The following is a 17,285-nucleotide window of genomic DNA, read 5'->3' as shown; positions in this document are numbered from 1 at the left end:
ATCTTTAATTACTAATTTGTTTCTCTCCTCCTCCCTGGCCAAAATCAGGGAAGTCAATTCTTTAGAAATATGCCAGTTTTTCATTACACACAACAAATTAAATCACATTACCAAGACAGCTAAAGTGGCCATCATGGTTAATTCACACAGTATGCATTTGAAATTCAGATGTTACTTGCCAGAGTGACTCTGAGACACCAACCACATCGTCACATAAACTTGAGCATGAACTTTGTAAATGACAGGCATATGAGGCTTCTTTCTCCACTTTCAGAGATTTCTTCAGTATGTATTTGCTGTAAATGTCAGAAAATATCATGCTTTCTATACATAGCAAAAAGGCCTTCTCCTATCCAACACTCTAAGCATTCATTAATACTAGAATCGAGGTGGGGGGTGGGAACCACAACACATACAAATTAGTTATTTCCTCACATCTAAATAAATCTTATCTTGACAATTTTAACCCAAGAATTATATTCCAAGCTACATTTATTTTTATTTCATTTATTAAAATGTTCTACAGTATTTACCTGGGCAGTTAGTAACATTTCACTTCTTCAACTGTAACTGTATGTTAAAAGAACAGAAAAATAAGTCATTGATTCAGTACTATCATTTGTAGTCAGAAGAGTTTTTAAAGCATCCTTGACTATTTCTCAAAGCTTACTGAAGGCTAAACTATGGCTGGGCCTGCTGAGGCATACATAGGAGACATTAGTAACTTATCTTGTCTCCTGCCTTGATCAAGTAATTAAAATCATTACATTAAGAAAACCATTTTAGAGATCTGTTATGTTTCTTTTGCGTATGTCAAGCATCCAAGTGTTCTTTTTTCCTAAGCTACTAAAATTTTTGGCCACCTGGCTATCTTGATAGATAAGGGAGCCTCATAACAATAAAGATAACCCATTAAAATAATGAAGCCTACCAGTGTTAAGCTTCATTGCAAAGTTTAAAAATAAATAAATAATTTCCTAACCAGATTATTCTAGACATTCTAGAAAAAAAATGCAATGGGGTTCATATTTCTACAGCTTTAGAAAAGCCTGTGCCATTCCAAGAGTTTAATCACAATTCTGAGGAGTTTTTTACCAGAGCTGTCTCAGGCTCATGAATAGATTGTCTCTCTAGACTGCCACCACTGCTCTTTTGAAAACATTCTGAATTTGAGTCTTTCCATATTTATTAAGCAAGTACCCTCTGAAAACTAGAAGGTATTAAAAAAAGCTGTCATGAGTGCAGCATATAACTCCTTTTCTATTTAAAGCCCAAAAACATAGAAATTACTTATCAGACAGCTATTTGCACTGCTAGAGAGTTTTGCAGTATTAGCCACTGTCTACCTACAAAGAGGTCTGTTTTTCTTATTATTTTTGCTTTATGGCAACTGTGATGTGCCAATTTCATTGTTGCTCTCCTGGGGACTTCAGTAACATTCCAAGATCTGGCTTGCTGCAGTGCTTATGAGGTAAGGAATCTAAGAACTGGTAACATCTGGTTCTATTTCCTGCTGACAAGCTCCTGCAGTTGTGCATGAAATGGATACAGCTGATGAAGCTTTTTCTAAACCACTGTTTTCCACAAGGATTAAAAAAAAATAATATCCTGCTATTCAACTGTGGGATCTCTCAGAGTTTGGAAAGGTTGAACAAATTCTTTATTGCACATTCCATAGTTCAGCAAAACAAGTAAGTAATCAAATAGTACAGAGGCAAGTTAATATTACAATATTATGGGAGTTATTAAAAACTCCTCCATATGCAAAAACTGAGGCAATAGAAAAATTGAAGTTTTAGGACTTTAGGGCTTTGACACATACACAAAACACCATTTGCAAAATAGCATCAGCAGAATACTCCAAGCTATGCAGTTTTATGCTCACATATGAATAATAGCATGTGGCAGATGACCCATAAATGCTTGTTACTTATAAGTTTAGTAGCACACTCTTAGTACATGATGTTCTAATTCTCATTTAAGAGACTTTAAATTAAGAACAGGCAAATCAAGCAAACTATACTTTAAAGTACCATCCTGTTTGATTCTATCAGACTTTTTTTTGCTGAATTAACCTAGTTGATGGAAAAAGCACATGCAACAGTTTTGGAGTATGTGAATGAGCCAGATTTGAAAAAAGTTAGAGATTATATGTCATACAGGAAAAAAAATAATCATCAGGTAGGATTATTGATGTAACCCTGAAAACATCCTTTTTATATTCACTTCTTTTTAGCTATTACTCAATCCAGAAGTGAAAGTTCCAGACAAAGCAAAGAGGTAATACTTCCATATCAACTGCTGCATACAAGTTGCTTAGTGTCAAGTATTTTTGTAGTGGTCTGACTTCCCAATATTTCTAATTCCTCTTAATGAGCTCCAGATGGCTCATTACAAGTATCATCAAGGTACCAGGACACTGGGTATTGCCTCAAAAGAAAGTACAATTTCAATTAATCGTTAAACATTTTCCATCCGTAAGCTTGCAATATTTCTGTCCTTCAAGTTATTTTCCTGAATCATTGTGGACTACCATTTTTTAAGGAAAGACCAATAAAGGGGAACGACTAATATTATACCACATATACCACAAAATGTCTTCCAGCAAATACTGTAAGAGATGAAAGGACAAAGCATTTAATTGCACGCTTCCTTCTACATGAATCAACCGTCTCTAGTATGGTGAACACCCTATCATTTGCTCTAGGTAACATTAGCAAACATGCCCAGAAAAATCTGCAAAGTAGATGAAGGTCAATTCAATTTTTATCCTGGTGAGAAACTGAACTGTATCTTACCCACAAAGACAGCATTTAGTCCATTGGGGTTTCTGTTGTTGAAGCAGTTTTGCCTTCTTTTTAAATATATTTTATTAAGTACCAGTAAGAAAAGAACCTTGATATCATTTATCTTCTGACAATAAAAAAAGTTTAAGATGGACATTTTCTGAGAAAGACCTTTAGCATTCCAAATTTCTCAGCTTTAGCCAAGGAGAACTAGACCCTTTAACAATCCTGCAGCTTAGGTCTGTACTGTCTTCAGAAACTTGAAGTATAACTCTTTGGTAGTTTTCATATCTGCTTGATTTTTAAACCCCAGAAGAGCTGAAGGTCTATTCTATTAAGGAAACAAGGAGACAGAAGATAAATCTTTCACCTTTAAGACCTTAGAAGTGCTAGCTCTGCAGTTTTGTAAATACTTTTAGTATCCTTCTAAGCACTATCTGCTAGGAAAAAAAAAATGCAAGACATGAGGCTTCACATACTTGGAAAGGTGAATATGTTTCTGTTCCTTCCCCTGTTCTTGCAGCTATGGAAATTAAAGCATGATAAAAGAAAATGAGAGTCATCTTCTCCATCCCCTGGCCCTCACCTCAAATACTGAGCACAAAGTCAAGCACTAGTTATTACTGAAAACGTGCTCCTCCAACCATAACAGAAACCCTGAAGTATGGTTTTCCATTGACTTTACCAGCATTTGTTTTCCAGAGCAGAAAATTTTTTAAAAAGTCAGAAACTTGTATTTGTTCATTTGTTTATAAAAGCCCATTCATAATGGCTATTCTAGACCTGAGGGAATGTCTGTTGATAGGTTTCTTTAAGATGTAAATGCAGCATAGAGAGATGTAAGTGATGTTTCCTGACACACCAATATATGTTGTCTTTTCAATTACATACAGCTTGAGAGCCTTGCAGCTCAGCCATCAGGCACCCAAGAAACCATAGTTCATGTAAAGTTCATGCTCTCTAAGCCCTCAGAAGTCTCAAACTACAAAAATAAGTAAAACAAAACCGACTCAGATGTGTGCATGCCTTTTAATAAATAATCAAATGACATTGTCAACCTACCCCTCTCCTCTTGTTTTCATTTATTGACCCTTTATTTGCCAAGGCTTTTTCAATTTTGATTTGCAAGTTCTTAAAGAGAGAAGAAACATTTTTTTGGCGTGTCAGTTCTCATGCACAGCTTTTTTGAGAAGTGTGCAAATAGAATTAAAAAGAAAAAAAAAAAGACTATAAAAATCACCATTGTTTAATTATAACTTGGAAATAAGCTATAATTCTGTTAAATTCATGGGAGCTTTTCACCTCTTTTTACAGTAGGAAAAAAGCTTAAGTTATTTTATATATGGTAGTTACTTAGCAAAGGACAATATTCCAGTGAAAGTAGATATCTACAGCTTTCTTTAGAGGTCAAGAAAGAATTTTCATCCTATGTAATCTTTACCAGACAATACATGTGTAAAATATTAAGTTACTTTTCACACCTTTCCACTCCAAGAAATTTCCCTCCTGCAGCACATGAGCTAACAAGGGTAGATACATCGTTTTCCTAACAAAAACTGCTGTGGTCATTGACACAAGGCAGCTAGTTCTTATTTATTCTTACTGATATATCCATGTTATATGTCATTCTAAAAAATAGTATTAAGGAAACAAAGGAATTATAACAGGACAGATATCAAAATCCTATTTTGTCAAAAATTTTGATATTTCAGAATTCATAGTTTCAAATATCTAAATATTTATCATGTGGCATATCCTAGTTCACAGAGAGACTACTTGGCAAAGCTCCTGAAAGTCAAAACCATTCAGATAGACTGGCTGCAAGGGAGAAAGATGGCCAATTGTCAGGAAAGCTGTTTGGCATGTGGCTTACCTAACAACTTCTGAGTCAGTTGTGCTAAACTGGAAAATTAAAAGAAAAAAAGAAAAATTGCCAGATTATCATAGAATCATAGAATGGTAGGGGTTGAAAGGGACCTTTAGAGATCATCTAGTCCAACTCCCCTGCAGAAGCAGGTTCATCTAGATCAGGTTGCATAGGAACATGTCCAGCCGGGTCTTGAAGACCAAGGATTGTTCCCATCTCACTGTTCCCTCAGTGGTAGTTTTATTAGGTTTTGACAGATATTATCACGACTTGAAAAGCAAGTCAATATATAACTGCAGTCTGAATATAATATTACATAGGAATAACAGTAACAGCCTCTGAAGGCTGGTTTAAGGACAACAGTGATAAAACCAAATCTATTGCTAATTTCTGCCAAATTTCACATATACACAGAAAACATTGTTTTGTTGTCAGGATGGCTGTACTTATTAAATGTAACAAATTTACTTAACCATTTTGACAATACTACAAGACTTTTCCTACTCCACATAGTGTCCAGTCACATCATTAGAGCATGATTGTTTAGTATTTAAGACTCTTAAACAATCATTTACTAAGTTTAAAAGGTTAGATAATTTGAAGCTAATAATGTTCCTCCACTCAAAAATGGAATTATAACTTCTGTCAAGAAACTGATTTGCTTAGTTTTCATATACTCTGGTTTTTATCTCTGGTGTCAGTACTTTCAATACCTCTAGACAGACATAATTCTTATTACATACTAGATAGTCTTTTTAAACCACTTGTTATTTCATGGTGAAGTCTTGTTCCAAACTTCAGGTCAGAATGCTCAATAATAGCTCAGGGTTTTTTTGTTGCCCAAAAATCTAGCAGCTATCACAAGACAATCTGCCCAGGAAAGAGATTTTACAAGAGGTGATACACATCACTAACCTACGTGTTCAGTGTCTCGAGGAACTGTGCGATAGAACCTACCACCATTTATCTTCACATCCCTCTGACACCAGAAAACTTTCATATAAAAAAAGTGTTCCAAATCTTTTGAAAGATGAGTTGTGTATAAATCAAATGTCCTACTCAATTTCAAGTATTGCAGCCAAAATGTTAATCCCAGACTGTTTTTCTTTCAAATGAAGCCTTTCCTGAATCGTATAGTGCATGCTTTTCTGCCTGTGAGAGTTTGGGATCACTTTAGGGATCACTATCTGGACTGCTCAGCTGCATCACATCCCAGCATCTGATTCCTGCTGAAGAAAACTGATCTTTAAAATGAATAATAAACATTTATGTATTTTCAAATTTCTTGATTTATTTTTTAAACACTTTGACTATCATAATTTCATCTGACAATGTAGTTTATTTTCATTAGTTGATTCAATCATAAAAATACCAATTTTATTTAGCTACCTAAAGGCTTTATTTACAACAAACCATATACATACATCTAAACTGTTATTTCATAGAGCTCAAGAATATGAGGAAGGAACACATGCTAAACCCAAAGCAAATTCATTGCAGGAATAACATTCACTATTTTATGCTAGAGAGTACCCAAAACTAAGAGGTAAATTGAAATTATCAACACAATTTCAAAGCTATGTCTCATTACTGCTATAACACACCCCACTGTGTTTTGATTCAGCTCTTACGAGCTTTTGCCATCACGTGTATTTTCATGCCTTGTCTTCATATATATTTTTTGGCTGCAACCAAGAAGTAACCTCCTGGGTAAACGAACAGCTGGAATGATATTGATGTCAGAGACTGAAAGGAATGAAACAGGGACTCTGGAAAGAAATAGTGATCAAACACGGTACAAAGTGATTGATTCTTTGCATGAGGATTAATGAACAATAATCTACATCATAGACAAGGAATATTCAGAGTAAAGAAAAATCATTTTAAGATTGAGAGCAAACACATAATTTTCCCAAAACTTCTTGTAGTTAGTTAATAACTGCCTGGATAGCCAATCTCATGCTATAATTAGCTCTAGCTAAATTCATTCCATCATAATTGCCTTGACAGTCAATTTCATAATTTCTGGTTTCAAAATTGAAATGGAACATACTCAACCGAACAGCAGTCATTATCAAAAATTATGTCCTTGCTTAAAATGTAGAGTGAACCAGAAGTTGTGAATTAACTAAAAGCTCCTAAAAATGACAATCTCAGTATTAGCTGAACACCAAATACATCATGTGAAAGATAACACTAAAATATGATTTATGTAGTTTCAACTTTCTGGAGAAAAGTTTCTAAATTAAAGTATCAAAGGACTGATCACAAAACTAAGTTACAAAAAAATATCTTTATACACTTTTCAGAACCAGGAAATTTTGAAAGGCTGAAAAAAACCATTTTCTAATAACAACTAGAGATACAAAAAATGTTTGTTGGGGATGTGTTTTGGCAAGTTATGAAACCAAACATTTCCTGATAGGAAGCATTTTCAAGTCATTACATTTGTAGACAGAACCTTATGGATTTAGACTGTAAGCTCTCTAGGGCACCATTAAAGTCAGCACAGTCAGAGCACCCGCTCCCTGACCTATTTCTGCTGTTATAAGTGCAGAAGGCAAAAGGATCCTGTAACATGCAGGAATGAAATTCAAGCACTTTTAGTCATCAGAAAGACAACCAAAGGCCATGATATTTAGTCTTCTTTTAATGGCAACATGTCAAGGCTTTTCAACAGAAAAGTCTATGTGCCTCTTTTTTCCATTCTTCCAGAAATCTCCGGAAAGCAAGAAATCTATACCAGTTGTCCTCTTCATTATTATATCCAGTGCAAGATTGCCAAGTTCTTGTAGTGAGATACTAGCAAGTATGTTGTGGTGGTTTAACTCTGGCTACGTGTGAGGTGCCCACCAAAACTGTTCTATCACTCCCCTTTCTAAACTGGACAGGCAAGAGAGAAGTGTAACAAAAAGCTTGTCAGTTAAGTACAGGGAGATCCCTTAACAATTACTGTCATAGGCAAAAGAGATTCCATTTTGGGGAGAATTGGTTTTATATACTAACAATCAAAACTGAGTAATGTGAAATAAAAACTGAGTCTTAAAACATCTCCCTCCACTCCTCCCTTCTTTCAGGGTTTCCACTTCCACCAACAGTGCAGGGAGACAGGGAATAGGGGTTATGGTCAGTTCATCATGGATGGTCTTTGCCACTGTTTCCTCTAGTGGGGAATTCCTCACACTTCCCACTACAACAGTATGGGGGACAGTCCTCCACGACCCTCTCGAATGTGGGCTCATCCATGGTATGTAGTTCTTCACCAACTGCTCCAGCACTGGTTCTCCTCCATAGGGGAACAGTCCTTCAGGAACAGACTGCTCCAGTGTGCATCCCCAGCGTGATCACAGGTCCTGATAACAAGCTGCTCAAGTGTGGGCTCCTCCCTCCATGGGTTTCCAGGTCCTGCCAAGAGCTTGCTCCAACATGGGCTCCCCACAGTCACAGCCTCCCTTGGGCATCCACCTGCTTTGGCTTGGGGTCCTCCCTGGTCTGCAGGGGAAACTCTGCTCCTCAATGGCCTCCATGGCTGCAGGAACAGGGCCTCACCGTGGGCTGCATCACAAGCTGCAGAGGAACCTCTGCTCCAGAATCTGAAGCACTTCCTCTCCTCCTTCTTCACTGACCTTGGTGTCTGCAGAGATGTTGTTCTCACATTCTCATTCCTCCTGCTGCAGTTTTACCATTTACACAATAAATTCTTCTCCTTCTCAGTTACGTTAATCCCAGAGGCTTTACCTCCATCACTAATGGGCTTGGCCTCGGTCAGCAGCGGGTCCAACTTACAATCAACTGGCATTGGCCTTATGAAATAAAAGGAAAACTTCTAGCAGCTTTTCACAGAAGATATCCCTGTAGCTCACCCTGCTTCCAAAACGTGTCCGCACGAACCCACTACACATAGACGGTGACCTCTTCTGGACAGTGGAGAAAGATCAGCTTTTATTGCTATACTTTTTAACTGAGAAGCTTTTCTCCTTTTCATTAGGAACATGCCTGTATTCAGGTTACCAATGTTAGGTATGCTACTAGTAGCAAGTCACTCCAAGTGAGCAACTTAATCATCCCACATCAGAATGCTCAAAATGCAGATTGAAGTAGTCTTCCTCCTCCAGTTAAGAAGAATCTTGTGCTAAGGTATGTCTCTTCTGCTGATTCTCTAATAGACACTTGGTTACAGGACTTAACTAAAGCAATATGCAAAATCCACAAGTCCATCTATCTCTGAACAGATGAGCACATCTTCAGGAAATAATAGGTTTGGATTCAGGCTTTTTTCCTTCTCTCCAAAGCAGTGCTGTCTTATAGCAGGTACAATGTTGACCATTATAATTAAGTGAGAAATTAAAAGGGAACCATTTCAGTCAGCTATTTGGTTGGTGGGAAACAGTAACATAGGTAGTGGAAATCTAGTCCAGTTGTACAATCTTGTAGTAATCACTAAGTTTGTTTCTCTAAACCTATAGATGTTAATTTCAGCATAGAAAAAGAAGGGAGCATAAGCTTGTGTTAGCTTTAATGACCTCAAGTGTTACAGGTTCCTCTGTTTGACACAGATTCAGAAATGGAACCTAAATATTCATTCAAGAAATATCCACTTTTATCTTGGACATTTAAATAATATTAGAGGTCTCCAATTCCAAAATATTTCTTTAAAGTTATTGTTTTATACTACAGCTGCTTTGCTTTATCATAAACCTGCAATGTCACAATAGATCTTTTACCATTTTCACGTTGGGCAAGCATTTTGTCAGGTTCTTCAATGTATTAGTGTGCAGAGAGACTTGAGGAGTACAGCTACTTATTTACTTCTTTACACAGCTAAAGAATTGTTATAAATTAGTAATATTGGATATAGTCTACATCCCAAACTACACAAAATAAGAAGCAGTTATGTAATTTTTTTAATGTCTTTACTTCCCCTTGTGGGTTGTTCACCATAACCTACCAGAGTGAAGTCAGAGTTTGAACTCACTGCATTCTTGCCATTTAGGGCACATATCCAAATTCTGCATGCTTCAATAAAAACAAACCAGCAGGTCATCCTTTTGCTTTTGTTGGAAAACATACACCTCTGATGTGAGAATTTATTGGTTACTATGGAATGAAGTAATAAATGTTATTTTAATTAAGGACAGTACCTGAATCACCTACTGAATTACATCCAAATCAAGGTGAAAAACAGTGTCTCTCAAAAAAAATCAATATTCCTTCAGACTTGTTACTAGGTACAAAAAACACCCATGGACCATTGCAAATCATTTCCAAACCCAAAAAACTAAGCAGCTGCATTTATTTGCTCAATTCTCTTCACACTCATCTAAAGTCACCACTGCTTGCCACAGCCTTTGCTGTCTGTTGGAAAAGTAAGAAAGATTTCCTTAAATTTAAACAAGAGCTGGTAATGAAAGTCACTGTGTTTGTTAGTATGAGTACTAACATCTGAAATTTAAATATAATGTAGGTATTCTAAAATCCATGGCTCTGTCAAATGTACTTTCTTCCCAGTCCACTCATACTGATTTGTTGAAATAAATGACACTGCCAACTTCTGTCCAGCTCTTGCCTCTATGAATTATTCAGCTGTTACAGTAAACAATTACAGTTGAACCTTTCATTATAAGGGGAATATATTTTTTCTGCTCCTTATCATCATCTCTGGAAGCAGATAATGAGGTGAAAATGCAGACCACGTTGTTATTGCTGAGATATTTACGTTCCAGACACGATACTTGCATCTCATAACACCCTGGAGAAGTACTCTGGAGCCCCTAGGACAGTGAGAAGAATTCATTTATTTTATGAGGATGGTTTCTGTACAGAATATTACTACTGCATTAAACACCAAGCTAGACTTTTTAGATATCTGACCCTAACAAGTCAATCCTCTTGTTTGTAAAATCAGACCACTCTCTGGTGGGAGCTACTTTATGATGAGAAAGAAGGAGCTGCCTCCATTGCAGAAATACCTTTTACAATAACTGTATGCAAGTCATTGGAAATTGATATTGTCCACTAGTACAGCAGGACAAGGGGTAATGGGACGAAACTGGAACACAAAAAGTTCCACTTAAACATAACAAGAAAAACTATTTCACTGTGAGGGTGATGGAGCCCTGGCACAGGCTGCCCAGAGGGGTTGTGGAGTCTCCTTCCTTGGAGGTCTTCAAGACCCACCTCGACTTGTTCCTATGCGACCTGATCTAGGTGAACCTGCTTCTTCAGGGGGATTAGACTAGATGATCCCTGGAGGTCCCTTCCAACCCCTACCATTCTTTGATTCTATGTCTCTTCTCCTTTCCTGGTAGATGCATACCATTTAAAAAAAATTACAAACCTGCAGATCGTTTTCTGTAATAAGAACAGTGGGAAAGGCTGTGTTTTGTACTCTGAACACCAAATTTGGTATCTCATTACAGATGGACATGCAATAGACAAAATCAATTTTGTTGTGACAATTGCTGGACAGATTTGGCCTTCAATTTATGAGGCTTGATAATTCAGTGTTTTGAAGCTTAGTGCTAGAAAGGTAGAAAAGGTCAGAAAAACATTCGCAAATACTTGAGTACATGTCAAACTTTCTGAATAATCCTTATCTCTAAAAACTCACATTAAAAATTAATACAGAAAATGTATGTAAAATAATTAGCAACTTTTAAAAGCTCCTCTCATTCAATCAAATACCTGTAGAAAAGAAATACACATGCTGGCATTTTAAAAGAATGGAATACTGAGGTACAGGATAAGTTCCATATTTCCTGTCTTTTATTGGTGGTTGGTTTTGGTTTAATTTTGTTGTTTTCTCTTTAAAAAGTCTGTTTTAATATTTGAGATTGCTCAAAAAAAAAGGAAGAACTAATGTTAGAAGATGAAAGTAAATTAGGTAGAATATTATCAGATCCATCCATCAATACACTCAAGGTCCTTATAAGACTGAACCTGCCACTCAGGTTTTTTGAATGTACTTAGTTTGAGAGCATCCCATAGTAAAGTTACTTACTGCAAATGTAATGTAACATTAGCCACATTGCAAAGAATTTAAGCAGATTCCTCTTTCTTCTTGAGCTGAAGCCTCTACAAAAAGCATTTAAGAAATTATTTCCCATACCTTCTAATCTACTCCCCATACTCATTCTTTGACTTCACTTGTAACCATAAGAAATGTATAAAACATGGGAAAAGTACAGGAATATGTAAAATAACTGAAAGTAAGAAATAGATGAACCACTCAGATACTCCTTAGGGTCCTTTATCACTGGGCTGAACTTGTAATTGAAAAAAGTCCAGCTTCAGAAAAATAATGTCCCTTCCAATATAATATATCTGGTACATGCATCTACAAAAGACTCTCCGTTCTCAGAGAGCAATTAGAAACAGCTGCAAAAGGAAGAGCTACAAAACCAATCTGAATTCTGCTATATAACAAGAAGTCACACGCTGAGTACACTATATTTGAAGGCAGATATGTAAACAAGCAGAACAGCTCTCAGGGACAGCACAACATATCTCTGCAACCCTTACTCATTAGGTTAGATAATTTGCAAGACTAGATTAAAAAAAATTACACACAGGAAGCTTTTGTGAATTAACTGAGAGAGTGGTCAGACAACCTTTTACAGCAGTAGAGAGGCTTGAAACTGCAAGAGGATCAAAGCACCACTGTTGTTTCTCAGTTTGGTACAGATAGAGCTCAGCTTCACAAGACAACATTGCAGAGCTCTGAATCACTCAGAAATCCCTTTTAAAAACTTGGCCAAGCCTAAACCTCTGTGCTTCTCTATGAATTAACACCCAATTTGCTTTCATAGTTGTGATTGTGCAGCTCAGGTGGCCCTGTGTCTTCTTTCATGGGATAACACTGCTCCCTCAAACTCACATTGACTGTCACACTTCACATTCCTTAGACCACCTGGCCCCACATCTGTTGCTATGCATGTATCTGCCAAACAACCACTACTCAAGCTTCTCCCTCCTCACCTGGCTTTTCTTACAGATCACCAGTAATCACTTCCTAGACCAAAACTAGCTACAGTACTTGATGGATAATATGACCTAACAGAAGTTTCTGCTTACCTACAGACTTTGCCTGAAGAACCATAGAAGTCCAAGTTTCTTTAGAATCTCTTCCAACAACCTTCCAGGCATGCATGGCCAATCTGTATTTACAGAACACGCAGAAGGAAGAGCCAAAAGAAAGCACTCAGACACAAATACATGGTATTTCTCTCTAAGGAGTCATTCTCTGTATACATTAGACTGCATTAAGTTCACAGACCAGGACATTGTTCTTATTCAGAATCAAAACCAGGTTGAGTTACCACAGAAATATGTATTGCATAACAAAACCTTCACAGAAGAAACATGGCTCCTTTGTTACAAGTGGTGTAAAAGTAAGTAATGCAAAAAAAAAAAAAAAGATAACTATACAAAAGAAAAGAATTCCCAGGCAAAATAGTTTTAACACTGCCTCAGAGGGCTGGTGACAGGGGATCTATTACGATTCTAAACCAAGCTTTTCACAAGGGATCAGTAAAGGGCATGTTTCTAATTCCCTGCTGTTGAGTTTCAGTTTGGTGGAATGCTAAACACCTCTACATCTGAGGCTAGTGCATGATAGAGCTTAGAAGTAAAAGGTGGAATAAAATACAAAGTGTTGTTGAAATGGATAAATTCATGGCTTGGAAGCAACATGAAGGCCTATACGAAGAGGCAAGGCTACAGCTTGCAGAATGTCAATAACTTGATCTAAAGTGTCCATGAACCTGCTTTTTCTGTGCAGTAAACATAAGAGGCTTATTTTTCAGTAAAAGAAAAATAAATTAGCTTAACATCTGCTTGATAAAAACATCTGGGCAGTTATTGTGCAAGAAAAAATAATTACACTCAAGCTAAATCTAATATAATTAGTTCAGTGCCTATGTACTACAACAGTGATTTGTGCAGAAAGTACATGCAAAATTAAGTTTCACATATCTCCATGGTCAAATACTGTGATTGAAATAAGGCCCAAGTTATACAGTAAACAACAAAACACGTCTGTTGATTTGCTGAATACTTTTTATTCCACCTTGGGCACAGAGAAGAAATCACAGCAAGAGACATAGCTAGAAATCTCAAAAGAGTTTTACAAGTTAGGATTCTATAGCCAACCTTAATTCTAGTATTCCTTAAGTCTTCAACTTTAGACTGTTCTTTTCAAACTAGTTTTATGTCAAATTTCCATTCTTTTGGGTAATGAAATGAAAGGAGGAGATATCCATCGCATTCTCATGTCAAGTGCTAGAGATAAATAGAAAAAGGACTAGTGGAAGAGATTAGGTGAACCAGGAGCTGACTACTTGCACTTACCTCGTCTGTCTGAAACTCTAAAGGCAAAAAGAAAAGAAATGAAGCTGGCAAAATACACAACACTTTCTAATGTTTTCTGTCTGTACTTTTCTTCTGCATTAAAGCAAATAGGACTGACTGTCATCAGTCCATGAGACCAGCAGTTTAGAGCAGATAATAGGATGGTCAATATACCCATGGAAACTGCTATAGTAGCAGCTGTTGCACATCTTGTTTACACAGCTGGCACTCTGAAGCCCTCTGCAGTCACTGATAAGAATAAGCCATTCTTCTTACTTTGGAAAGCTACAGTGAGCACACATCACTGTTGCACAGCACTGTACACATGCACTCACATGAAAAACAGGCTTAGTTTATCTTTTAATGGGAATATCAAACAATCAAAATACATTCCTACAATAGCACTGAGGTTATTTTAGGGAGGCTATTCTACCTTTTTTGCCAAAAAAAAAAAGTAGAATTCACAGGATAAAAAAATGATAAATGGTTTGCAAATCTGTATTGACCATGACTGCAATAGCTAACCTCTATTTAAGAGAGTCAAACTTTTACTGAAAATTGATTATAGTAAAAATATCTGAATAAACATAAGGCATTAGTCTTTCAGTGAGCTGAGTTTCAGAGCAGCCAGGCTCCTGTTGACTGACATTAAATTTTAAGACAGTCTCATATCAGGGAATGCATTGGGCATTAATCTATATTGGGGTGTTAACATTTTTACATTCAAAATAGTTTCTGTCCTTTAGTAGAACAATATATATTTTTCCGTCTGCTTCATCTCTGCTTTCTCTGTAACTACACTCACACTTCAGTTGCAAGTTATGCAAATACCTGAAAGATATCAATTATTTACATGACAAGCCTACTTGTTGTAAATTTCCCGAACTGGGGCCTCTAATGTGATCAGGTTAGCTGGGAAAAGATATGTTCACATTCTGGATTATACCAACAGAATCTTAAGATTTTGGAAACCATTACCCTATATAGCCACAAAAGCATTTCATATGTTCAGACAGAGATTTTCCGCTTAAAACTGACTTAACCCTAGCTATTGAAAGAGAAACATTCAAACATTAACTGAACAGCTCCAGGCTGCAATGGGAAAATAAATCATAAGTGACTGTTTACCTCAGATGCCATTTAATGATAATGTGTGAAATCCAGGTTACTGTGCATGCGTGTTATTGAATGAAATGCTTTGAACATGACCAAAATAAAAGGATTAAAGTACATTCAAGATTTTGTATCATGTCATAGAAACAAAAATCTTGACCTGATACTTTAATTTCTCTTCTTACATCTGGTTATTCATGTTAAATATTGAGACAGCAAATTATGATGTAATTCTTAAACCCAGATCCTCATCCCTCACCAGTACAATTTGGAGCTTTCAAAGGAATTTATCTTGACTGCCAACAGCAGACACAGAAATTCTGAAGCACAGACTCTAAAGCAGTTAGATCTTGTGGTTCTTTGTGTTCATCCATTATATATAATATGAAGTGACGCTGTGAGCCAGAAAGAAGCTTCTTTCACCTTCTGCCCCACCATGATTATATCCCCAAGCACCCTGCTGAGTCACTGTGCTTCCAAATATATGTAGGCAGAGCCTCAGACAGTGCCCCAGGGCAGTCAGCATCCTCCTTTGATTCCACTCTTTTTCCCTCTCCTTTACATTTGATGTTTCTTTCTATCACCCCACCCTAAAACTCAGACCCAATACTTTGGATATCACAATTTGTAAATCTTTTTAGAGTCTTTCTTCAATTCCCATCAGAATTATATTAGATGGCTCACACCTCTCTAGTGCCATCCAGAACCAGGCTTTTTGTTTCAACTGCAGCTGTAAAACCAGGGGGCACGTTCTTTACATTTGATAACTTGTATAACATATATCACAACAGTCAATGGCTGTTAAAGCCATTTCCTATGTTCAAAGAGAGATAAAGAGATTTTTATCATAGTATTACAAAAGAAATATAAGTGTTTCCATGAAGGGAGAGGCAAAGCATTTGGAAATAATTGCAGCCTATACAATATTAATAACCTCTACTAATTATCAAGGATTAGTAACATTGGTAAAAAGTAATCATACTGAACTGTATTATTGACTACAGTTGTTGATTTCTTTTTTAATAATTGATGTCTGAAAACACAATCTTGCAGTTGGGAGCTATGATTTTCTCACATTGCCTAGCAACCTGAGCAAATATAGAACTGCAGATGCAAGACTACTGACCTTTCTCTCAGCCTACTTTCCAGTGCTTATTATTTCCATCCTACATAGCAAAAATGTAAACTCTTCTGTATATACTTAGCATTTCAGATAACAAAATCATAACAATAATTTTGCTTAACAGAAAAAGATAAACTGCTTTATTTACCTAAGCTTCTAATATTGTATACTGGATACAGTCTTACTCTTCTTTCAACACATGCAGAATGGTTACTCACCCTACAATATCTGCAGCTCTTAGGAGGAGTCAGCGATGCAGATTCCCTTTCTGGTGCACATGTACAGCACGGGTTTTTTTTAGGCCAACAATATGCACTGAATCTATTCCTGTATCTAAGTATACCTGTATTCAGCCTAAGGGGGTGGGTTAAGCTACTCATTTCTTTGTAAAGAAGTAGTATTATTCAGCAAATGTGAGAAAGAACACATTGAAAACATAAGAGAATGGTGAAGGAAGGCAAGGTAATAGCCTACACAGCTCTTCCCGTACTCCCAAAATACAACTTCCTTGACTGCATGACAATATGTGTCAGGCAGCACATACAGAGATGGAATTGAGAGAGACTTTTCGCCTCTTTAGTTACAACTGGAAAGCTGAACAGCAACAACTCTCATAGAAGACTAAACAAGCAGCAACTACCTGCACTGCAGTAGACCTCAAAGTACTGAGAGAAGTAAGACAAGACAGAAAGACAGGATAGTAGCCAGAAAACGCTGAAGAAATGGGTTGTAAATCTGAAACCAGAAGTGAGGTTATACTCAATCCCCATACTTTCAAGGCATACCACCTTGTGTGTTCAGCTTGAAAGGGCTGTCGAGTAGGCCTTACAGAGAACTCTGACTAACCACTACTACATTATTCTAAGCCAAGACTGAGAACACCATATTTTTCAAGTTTATCTATCTAAGAAGACCATTCAAAAAGACCTCAAAACCCTCAGTCAATCTATACTAAAATATTTGGTGCCTTCCCAATTTGAGGTTCTCTAGTAATTTTTCATTTTGTTTAGAAAATTATCTTACATATCTTATGTGCATAGAGGCTCAT

Source organism: Colius striatus, chromosome 4, assembly GCF_028858725.1.
Source record: "Colius striatus isolate bColStr4 chromosome 4, bColStr4.1.hap1, whole genome shotgun sequence".
NCBI classification, from domain to species: domain Eukaryota; kingdom Metazoa; phylum Chordata; class Aves; order Coliiformes; family Coliidae; genus Colius; species Colius striatus.
The sequence above is the reverse complement of the archived record's forward strand: the minus strand, read 5'-3'. Positions refer to the sequence as shown.